The 8,859-nt window shown below is 45.9% G+C and overlaps 1 long non-coding RNA gene across 1 annotated transcript; it reads right to left on the bottom strand.

Annotated features, from left to right (window-relative positions):
- Nucleotides 1–725: 725 nt before the first annotated feature.
- On the bottom strand, nucleotides 726–2,970 carry LOC134935636 (uncharacterized). The gene is made up of 2 exons (XR_010180300.1): nucleotides 2,833–2,970; nucleotides 726–1,374 (listed from the first exon to the last, which is right to left on the bottom strand). It is a non-coding gene; the product is annotated as an uncharacterized LOC134935636 (long non-coding RNA).
- Nucleotides 2,971–8,859: the final 5,889 nt, after the last annotated feature.

Raw genomic sequence — 8,859 nt, 5'->3', positions numbered from 1 at the left:
CCCACACCCACCGCCACCAGGGGACTCTATGCTTTTTTTTTTTCTGGGGGCGGGGTGGTTGGGTGGTTAGCAGCCAGTGCCTCCCCAGCAACTGACCTCACCGCATGTCACTGATTGGATGCACTAAAGAAATGGAAATATTAACTAATAAGTGCTAATTATTTTCAATGTTATGCTATTTGGTAGATTTTTCTCAAACTAATAGACTCAGATAAGTGGATATCGAGTTCAGCTAAATGGTGCTCAGATGTAAGAAGCCAAACTGTGCTCAAGAACTATTGATACTATGTATAAGTGCTGACTAGTTCCACTGGTTACATTAATATGGAGACTTTCCCCTAGTGATACATTTGAGTAGGTGAATGACGATCTTATTGGTGCTCTGATACAGGAGCTAAATTGACGCTATCACTTGAGAACCGATTATTCAGGTTATCACAATTATAAAATCGACAAACGGTTTTAAGATTTATTTGTATTTTCTAGATACTGTTATGTGTTATTGTACCACTGCTTAATATGCCACCATGTGTTATTTTAGATATTTTGGATACTTACCTGTGATAATGGAATTGTTTTCCCTAATAATATGAATATTTTTTCATATTATGAATAATTATCATAGTTATATATGTATTTACCTAGTAGTTATATTTTTTACCTAGACATAAGATATATTTCTCACTACGCATAAATTTAGTAGAGACAAGAACGCACTCAAGATAATAAGTTTGCTCTGTTTATTGATGTTCATGATGTTATTATCAGAGCATGTGATGGGAAATAGTATAGCCACTGTTAGCTGGACCAGATGATGACATACATGAATCCTTTCATCTATTAGAGAAGGTGACAAAAGGTGGAAAATATACACTGAGAGATTTCAGCACTTTTCAATTAGAATATTACAGAAACCTCTCAGAGCATATTTTCCACCTTCTCTAACAGGTGAGATAAGGATCATGTTTTAATGGTCAGCTGAGTTATTGTCCCAAACAGCTGCGGAGTTTGGCAGTGGCCTCCTCCATCACCTTCACCACCTCCATCAGGGCTTCATATTGGATCTCAAGCTTCATTTTCAAGATCTCATTCTCCTCCGCTAGCAAGTTCTTCTCTTCTGCTAGCTTCTTGTTTTCCACTTCCAGGGCTTGGCAATCATTGTTCTTTTCACTGAAAGTGGGTTCCTTGCTCAGGGTGCCATTAGAGATGATCTCTTCAACCTGCTCCGCTGGAGTCAGTTCCTCCGCCTCAAGCCCGATAGGGCGAGGCATGTGGGTGGCCCTTCTCTTTTCAGCCCATTTCTGATATTTCCTGCAAGGACAACAGGAGGTCATGGTGTTCCAGAATGAGATGACCCATTTTGGAGGCATGGTACTGTGGGAAAGATGAAGAGTAGATAGTGTTAGATGCCTTGAAACGCATTTACAATTGTAAGTGACATTAACTATTTAGGGATAAACATTCATGTTTAAGATCATCTAGAACCTGAAATTGTAAGAGGTATAATGGCCTTTCTGTACAGTCCATTTCCCCAGTAACCATTTTACTTATGTAAGCTGAGTGCACTTTCAATGTTGGAAATTGTAAAATCATCTGCGGTGTCCGACATAAACCTACTTTCTAATTTCCCTAATATTTTCAGACTTATCGAACCTTCTAAAGAGTATAAGTGGAGCTGTTGCCCATGACAACCAATTATCTTCTATTATTTATCTAGTATACTCTCTACAATGATCCAGTAGCTATGGGCAACACCTCCCATCATTAGAAGGGATGAGAGATCTCCCCATAAGTTACTAATAATAAATGGTGGCCATGTATTGCTGATGTACTCTATGGCTCAGTGTGTAATAAGGAAACCAGGAGAGTGGTGAGGATTTCTCAGTACATAAATAGCTCCATAGTTTGGCTTCAGTGGCAAAAGATGAAACCATCATGGAAAGTCTCTGTGACCACTATAATAAACTAACATACACATGTATATTCCAAAACATTTAAAAAAAACCATATGATAGTACAGGTTGAGTATCCCATATCCAAATATTCCGAAATACGGAATATTCCGAAATACGGACTTTTTTGAATTAGACTGAGATAGTGAAACCTTTGTTTTCTGATGGCTCAATGTACACAAACTTTGTTTAATACACAAAGTTATTAAAAATATTGTATTAAATGACCTTCAGGCTGTGTATAAGGTGTATTTGAAATATACATGAATTGTGTGAATGTACACACACTTTGTTTAATGCACAAAGTTACAAAAAATATTGGCTACAATGACCTTCAGGCTGTGTGTATAAGGTGTATATGAAACATAAATGCATTCTGTACTTATATTTAGGTCCCATCACCATGATATCTCATTATGGTATGCAATTATTCCAAAATACGGAAAAATCCGATATCCAAAATACTTCCGGTCCCAAGCATTTTGGATAAGGGAGACTCAACCTGTATTATTTAAATAATCACCAGCTATGACCTAATTTCATTTTCTATGAATTTGTTCCCAGTTTAGTATATAGTATCTGAATCCTATTTTCTGTTTTATTAAATCATTAAAGCAACAATTTCTATTCCCCTCTGATTCTCGTTGATCATGCTCTAAGGGGGCCATTTATCAATGTTTTTTAGCTGTTTAAAAGTCATTATGTATGATAAATGTTGCACCAGCCAATCAGCTCCCAGCTGACATTTTTCAAACACATGACAGTTGGGAGATGATTGGCTGGAGCACATAAGCAACGAGTTTTGAATAGCTGATAAATAGGCCCCTAAGTCTACGAATGCATATAACTAAGCTGCCCTTGTCTTTGTCCTGTTACTAACCTTATTCAAGTACTGTATCTGCTGCCGATTATTCTCCTCCTGCCGGTGAGCTGCCAGTGAGCTGCTGGTGAGCTGATAGTAAGCTGCTGGTGAGCTGCCGGTGACCTGTGTGTTCAATGTCTCTAATGGAGAATGAGGGAGGCAGCAGCACAGCCAAGGTATAGGTAGTTGATACTATTATGACATCACAGCATGACCTCACAGACCCACCCAACCAGACCAGCTAGGACTGGTTATTTCTGGTTTGAGGCCCATTATGACACACAGCATGACCTCACAGATCCCACCAGACCGGCCAGGACTGTTTCTTTCTGATTTGAGGCGCCTGTTGTCTTTTGCATGACTGACATAAGGGAAATGTGATATCACACCTTATTAAAGCTATTACACATCGTTGTATTAATTATTATTTTTATGGCAGGGTTTCCCTTTAATCTTTGGTTATGTGAGACTTTGTGTAATCCCAATTTTCGCTGTGCTAGCGTTGTTTTTTAATGTTACAGTATATAACCTCAATTAAGGAGAAAACACTGCCTCCTTCAGACGTATTGGGATTCTGTTAATTAAACATCATATTGGCCATACAACTCTCTCCCTTCCCTTTTAGACTCGGCAATGAAGCTATGGAAAGTGGTGTTATGTCATGCTGGCTGCTCCTCTGCTATTGCTGCCTGCCGCGGTTCCTCTCTCACAGTGAAGGGTAGGCCCCATTTTTCTGTGCCAGATTTTTGGGGCCCCTCTGAACATCAGGGCCTGCTACAGGTGTCCCCTTTGACCCCATCCTGTCGACAGGCCTGCATGCGTCTCTGTGTCTGATTCTGTTTGCAACTGTGTGAACAGCATACTTGCCTACCCTCCCAGAATGGCCGGGTGGCTCCCGAAAATCGGGTGACCCTCCCGGCCCCCGGAAAGGTGGACAAGCCTCCCGCTTTCCCCCTCGGCCGCCCACAGCAGAGAACAAGCGGGCAGCCCGAGGGGGTCTGATGACGCGATTTGCGCTGAATCGCGTCTTTGTAGCTCCGCCCCCCGCTATGCAGTGCCTCGTTTCTCGGCACAGCACAGCAGGGGGGTGGAGTCACGATGACGCGACCCTGATGCAACGCCCCCAGACCGCCCATCCTGCTGCCGGCCATGCCCCCGAACCGCCCATCCTGCTGCCGGCCACGCCCCCATACACCTACAACGCTGCCTCCTCCCGGAGGAGGAGGCAGCAAAGTAGGTAAGTATGGTGAACAGATTGGGTATGGTATGCTGGCGGGGTGAAGGGGGGCTGCGAGCACAACAAAACCCCTTATGGGCTCGGTGGCTCTCTGTGCTCACCACAGGTTCAATTCCCACTCTATGGGTGTCGTGGAAACCCACAAGTGGGAATAGACCCTGTGGGTCGGCATTTTGGCATGCAGCATTTTGAGTGTTCGGGATTCTGGTGTCGGCATGCTGACCGCCGGGATCCCAAGCGCCGGTAACATAACCCCATCCCATGTGAACACAACCTTGTTTTATTTGGTATCAGTGACACGGGAGGGGGTTTGATACTAATTACAAATGTCCCCTTATGCAGCGCACTTGCACTTCCAGAGGGGGCGTGGACATGTATCCTGGATGAATATATCTGTGCATTAATACTGTGTCCACACTAAATAGGGTTAGATACAGTATAAATCGTTATCCAGTAGTCACACCTCATTGCAGTCCATAGTTTTGTCTCAGAGTGTGTAAAATTAATTTTCATTTTATGATGAAAGGCAAAACCAATGCATGTGCTGTAAGAGACTAGCGCTAAGGTAATGACAGAGTATTACATTATAAAAAGTAAGCTGTATCCGTACAACTGTGTGCAAAAACTAGAGATGAGCGCCTGAAATTTTTCGGGTTTTGTGTTTTGGTTTTGGGTTCGGTTCCGCGGCCGTGTTTTGGGTTCGAACGCGTTTTGGCAAAACCTCACCGAATTTTTTTTGTCGGATTCGGGTGTGTTTTGGATTCGGGTGTTTTTTTCAAAAAACACTAAAAAACAGCTTAAATCATAGAATTTGGGGGTCATTTTGATCCCAAAGTATTATTAACCTCAAAAACCATAATTTACACTCATTTTCAGTCTATTCTGAATACCTCACACCTCACAATATTATTTTTAGTCCTAAAATTTGCACCGAGGTCGCTGTGTGAGTAAGATAAGCGACCCTAGTGGCCGACACAAACACCGGGCCCATCTAGGAGTGGCACTGCAGTGTCACGCAGGATGTCCCTTCCAAAAAACCCTCCCCAAACAGCACATGACGCAAAGAAAAAAAGAGGCGCAATGAGGTAGCTGTGTGAGTAAGATTAGCGACCCTAGTGGCCGACACAAACACCGGGCCCATCTAGGAGTGGCACTGCAGTGTCACGCAGGATGGCCCTTCCAAAAAACCCTCCCCAAACAGCACATGACGCAAAGAAAAAAAGAGGCGCAATGTGGTAGCTGTGTGAGTAAGATTAGCGACCCTAGTGGCCGACACAAACACCGGGCCCATCTAGGAGTGGCACTGCAGTGTCACGCAGGATGGCCCTTCCAAAAAACCCTCCCCAAACAGCACATGACGCAAAGAAAAAAAGAGGCGCAATGAGGTAGCTGTGTGAGTAAGATTAGCGACCCTAGTGGCCGACACAAACACCGGGCCCATCTAGGAGTGGCACTGCAGTGTCACGCAGGATGGCCCTTCCAAAAAACCCTCCCCAAACAGCACATGACGCAAAGAAAAAAAGAGGCGCAATGAGGTAGCTGTGTGAGTAAGATTAGCGACCCTAGTGGCCGACACAAACACCGGGCCCATCTAGGAGTGGCACTGCAGTGTCACGCAGGATGTCCCTTCCAAAAAACCCTCCCCAAACAGCACATGACGCAAAGAAAAAAAGAGGCGCAATGAGGTAGCTGACTGTGTGAGTAAGATTAGCGACCCTAGTGGCCGACACAAACACCGGGCCCATCTAGGAGTGGCACTGCAGTGTCACGCAGGATGTCCCTTCCAAAAAACCCTCCCCAAACAGCACATGACGCAAAGAAAAAAAGAGGCGCAATGAGGTAGCTGACTGTGTGAGTAAGATTAGCGACCCTAGTGGCCGACACAAACACCGGGCCCATCTAGGAGTGGCACTGCAGTGTCACGCAGGATGTCCCTTCCAAAAAACCCTCCCCAATCAGCACATGATGCAAAGAAAAAGAAAAGAAAAAAGAGGTGCAAGATGGAATTGTCCTTGGGCCCTCCCACCCACCCTTATGTTGTATAAACAAAACAGGACATGCACACTTTAACCAACCCATCATTTCAGTGACAGGGTCTGCCACACGACTGTGACTGATATGACAGGTTGGTTTGGACCCCCCCCAAAAAAGAAGCAATTAATCTCTCCTTGCACAAACTGGCTCTACAGAGGCAAGATGTCCACCTCATCTTCACCCTCCGATATATCACCGTGTACATCCCCCTCCTCACAGATTATCAATTCGTCCCCACTGGAATCCACCATCTCAGCTCCCTGTGTACTTTGTGGAGGCAATTGCTGCTGGTCAATGTCTCCGCGGAGGAATTGATTATAATTCATTTTAATGAACATCATCTTCTCCACATTTTCTGGATGTAACCTCGTACGCCGATTGCTGACAAGGTGAGCGGCGGCACTAAACACTCTTTCGGAGTACACACTTGTGGGAGGGCAACTTAGGTAGAATAAAGCCAGTTTGTGCAAGGGCCTCCAAATTGCCTCTTTTTCCTGCCAGTATAAGTACGGACTGTGTGACGTGCCTACTTGGATGCGGTCACTCATATAATCCTCCACCATTCTATCAATGTTGAGAGAATCATATGCAGTGACAGTAGACGACATGTCCGTAATCGTTGTCAGGTCCTTCAGTCCGGACCAGATGTCAGCATCAGCAGTCGCTCCAGACTGCCCTGCATCACCGCCAGCGGGTGGGCTCGGAATTCTGAGCCTTTTCCTCGCACCCCCAGTTGCGGGAGAATGTGAAGGAGGAGATGTTGACAGGTCGCGTTCCGCTTGACTTGACAATTTTCTCACCAGCAGGTCTTTCAACCCCAGCAGACCTGTGTCTGCCGGAAAGAGAGATCCAAGGTAGGCTTTAAATCTAGGATCGAGCACGGTGGCCAAAATGTAGTGCTCTGATTTCAACAGATTGACCACCCGTGAATCCTTGTTAAGCGAATTAAGGGCTGCATCCACAAGTCCCACATGCCTAGCGGAATCGCTCCCTTTTAGCTCCTTCTTCAATGCCTCCAGCTTCTTCTGCAAAAGCCTGATGAGGGGAATGACCTGACTCAGGCTGGCAGTGTCTGAACTGACTTCACGTGTGGCAAGTTCAAAGGGCATCAGAACCTTGCACAACGTTGAAATCATTCTCCACTGCACTTGAGACAGGTGCATTCCACCTACTATATCGTGCTCAATTGTATAGGCTTGAATGGCCTTTTGCTGCTCCTCCAACCTCTGAAGCATATAGAGGGTTGAATTCCACCTCGTTACCACTTCTTGCTTCAGATGATGGCAGGGCAGGTTCAGTAGTTTTTGGTGGTGCTCCAGTCTTCTGTACGTGGTGCCTGTACGCCGAAAGTGTCCCGCAATTTTTCTGGCCACCGACAGCATCTCTTGCACGCCCCTGTCGTTTTTTAAAAAATTCTGCACCACCAAATTCAAGGTATGTGCAAAACATGGGACGTGCTGGAATTTGCCCATATTTAATGCACACACAATATTGCTGGCGTTGTCCGATGCCACAAATCCACAGGAGAGTCCAATTGGGGTAAGCCATTCCGCGATGATCTTCCTCAGTTGCCGTAAGAGGTTTTCAGCTGTGTGCGTATTCTGGAAAGCGGTGATACAAAGCGTAGCCTGCCTAGGAAAGAGTTGGCGTTTGCGAGATGCTGCTACTGGTGCCGCCGCTGCTGTTCTTGCGGCGGGAGTCCATACATCTACCCAGTGGGCTGTCACAGTCATATAGTCCTGACCCTGCCCTGCTCCACTTGTCCACATGTCCGTGGTTAAGTGGACATTGGGTACAACTGCATTTTTTAGGACACTGGTGAGTCTTTTTCTGACGTCCGTGTACATTCTCGGTATCGCCTGCCTAGAGAAGTGGAACCTAGATGGTATTTGGTAACGGGGGCACACTGCCTCAATAAATTGTCTAGTTCCCTGTGAACTAACGGCGGATACCGGACGCACGTCTAACACCAACATAGTTGTCAAGGACTCAGTTATCCGCTTTGCAGTAGGATGACTGCTGTGATATTTCATCTTCCTCGCAAAGGACTGTTGAACAGTCAATTGCTTACTGGAAGTAGTACAAGTGGGCTTACGACTTCCCCTCTGGGATGACCATCGACTCCCAGCGGCAACAACAGCAGCGCCAGCAGCAGTAGGCGTTACACGCAAGGATGCATCGGAGGAATCCCAGGCAGGAGAGGACTCGTCAGAATTGCCAGTGACATGGCCTGCAGGACTATTGGCATTCCTGGGGAAGGAGGAAATTGACACTGAGGGAGTTGGTGGGGTGGTTTGCGTGAGCTTGGTTACAAGAGGAAGGGATTTACTGGTCAGTGGACTGCTTCCGCTGTCACCCAAAGTTTTTGAACTTGTCACTGACTTATTATGAATGCGCTGCAGGTGACGTATAAGGGAGGATGTTCCGAGGTGGTTAACGTCCTTACCCCTACTTATTACAGCTTGACAAAGGGAACACACGGCTTGACACCTGTTGTCCGCATTTCTGGTGAAATACCTCCACACCGAAGAGCTGATTTTTTTGGTATTTTCACCTGGCATGTCAACGGCCATATTCCTCCCACGGACAACAGGTGTCTCCCCGGGTGCCTGACTTAAACAAACCACCTCACCATCAGAATCCTCCTGGTCAATTTCCTCCCCAGCGCCAGCAACACCCATATCCTCCTCATCCTGGTGTACTTCAACACTGACATCTTCAATCTGACTATCAGGAACTGGACTGCGGGTGCTCCTTCCAGCACTTGCAGGGGG

Source organism: Pseudophryne corroboree, chromosome 6 (assembly GCF_028390025.1).
Source record: "Pseudophryne corroboree isolate aPseCor3 chromosome 6, aPseCor3.hap2, whole genome shotgun sequence".
NCBI lineage: Eukaryota > Metazoa > Chordata > Amphibia > Anura > Myobatrachidae > Pseudophryne > Pseudophryne corroboree.
Note: the sequence above shows the minus strand (reverse complement) of the source record. Positions and strands in the feature narration are given on the sequence as shown.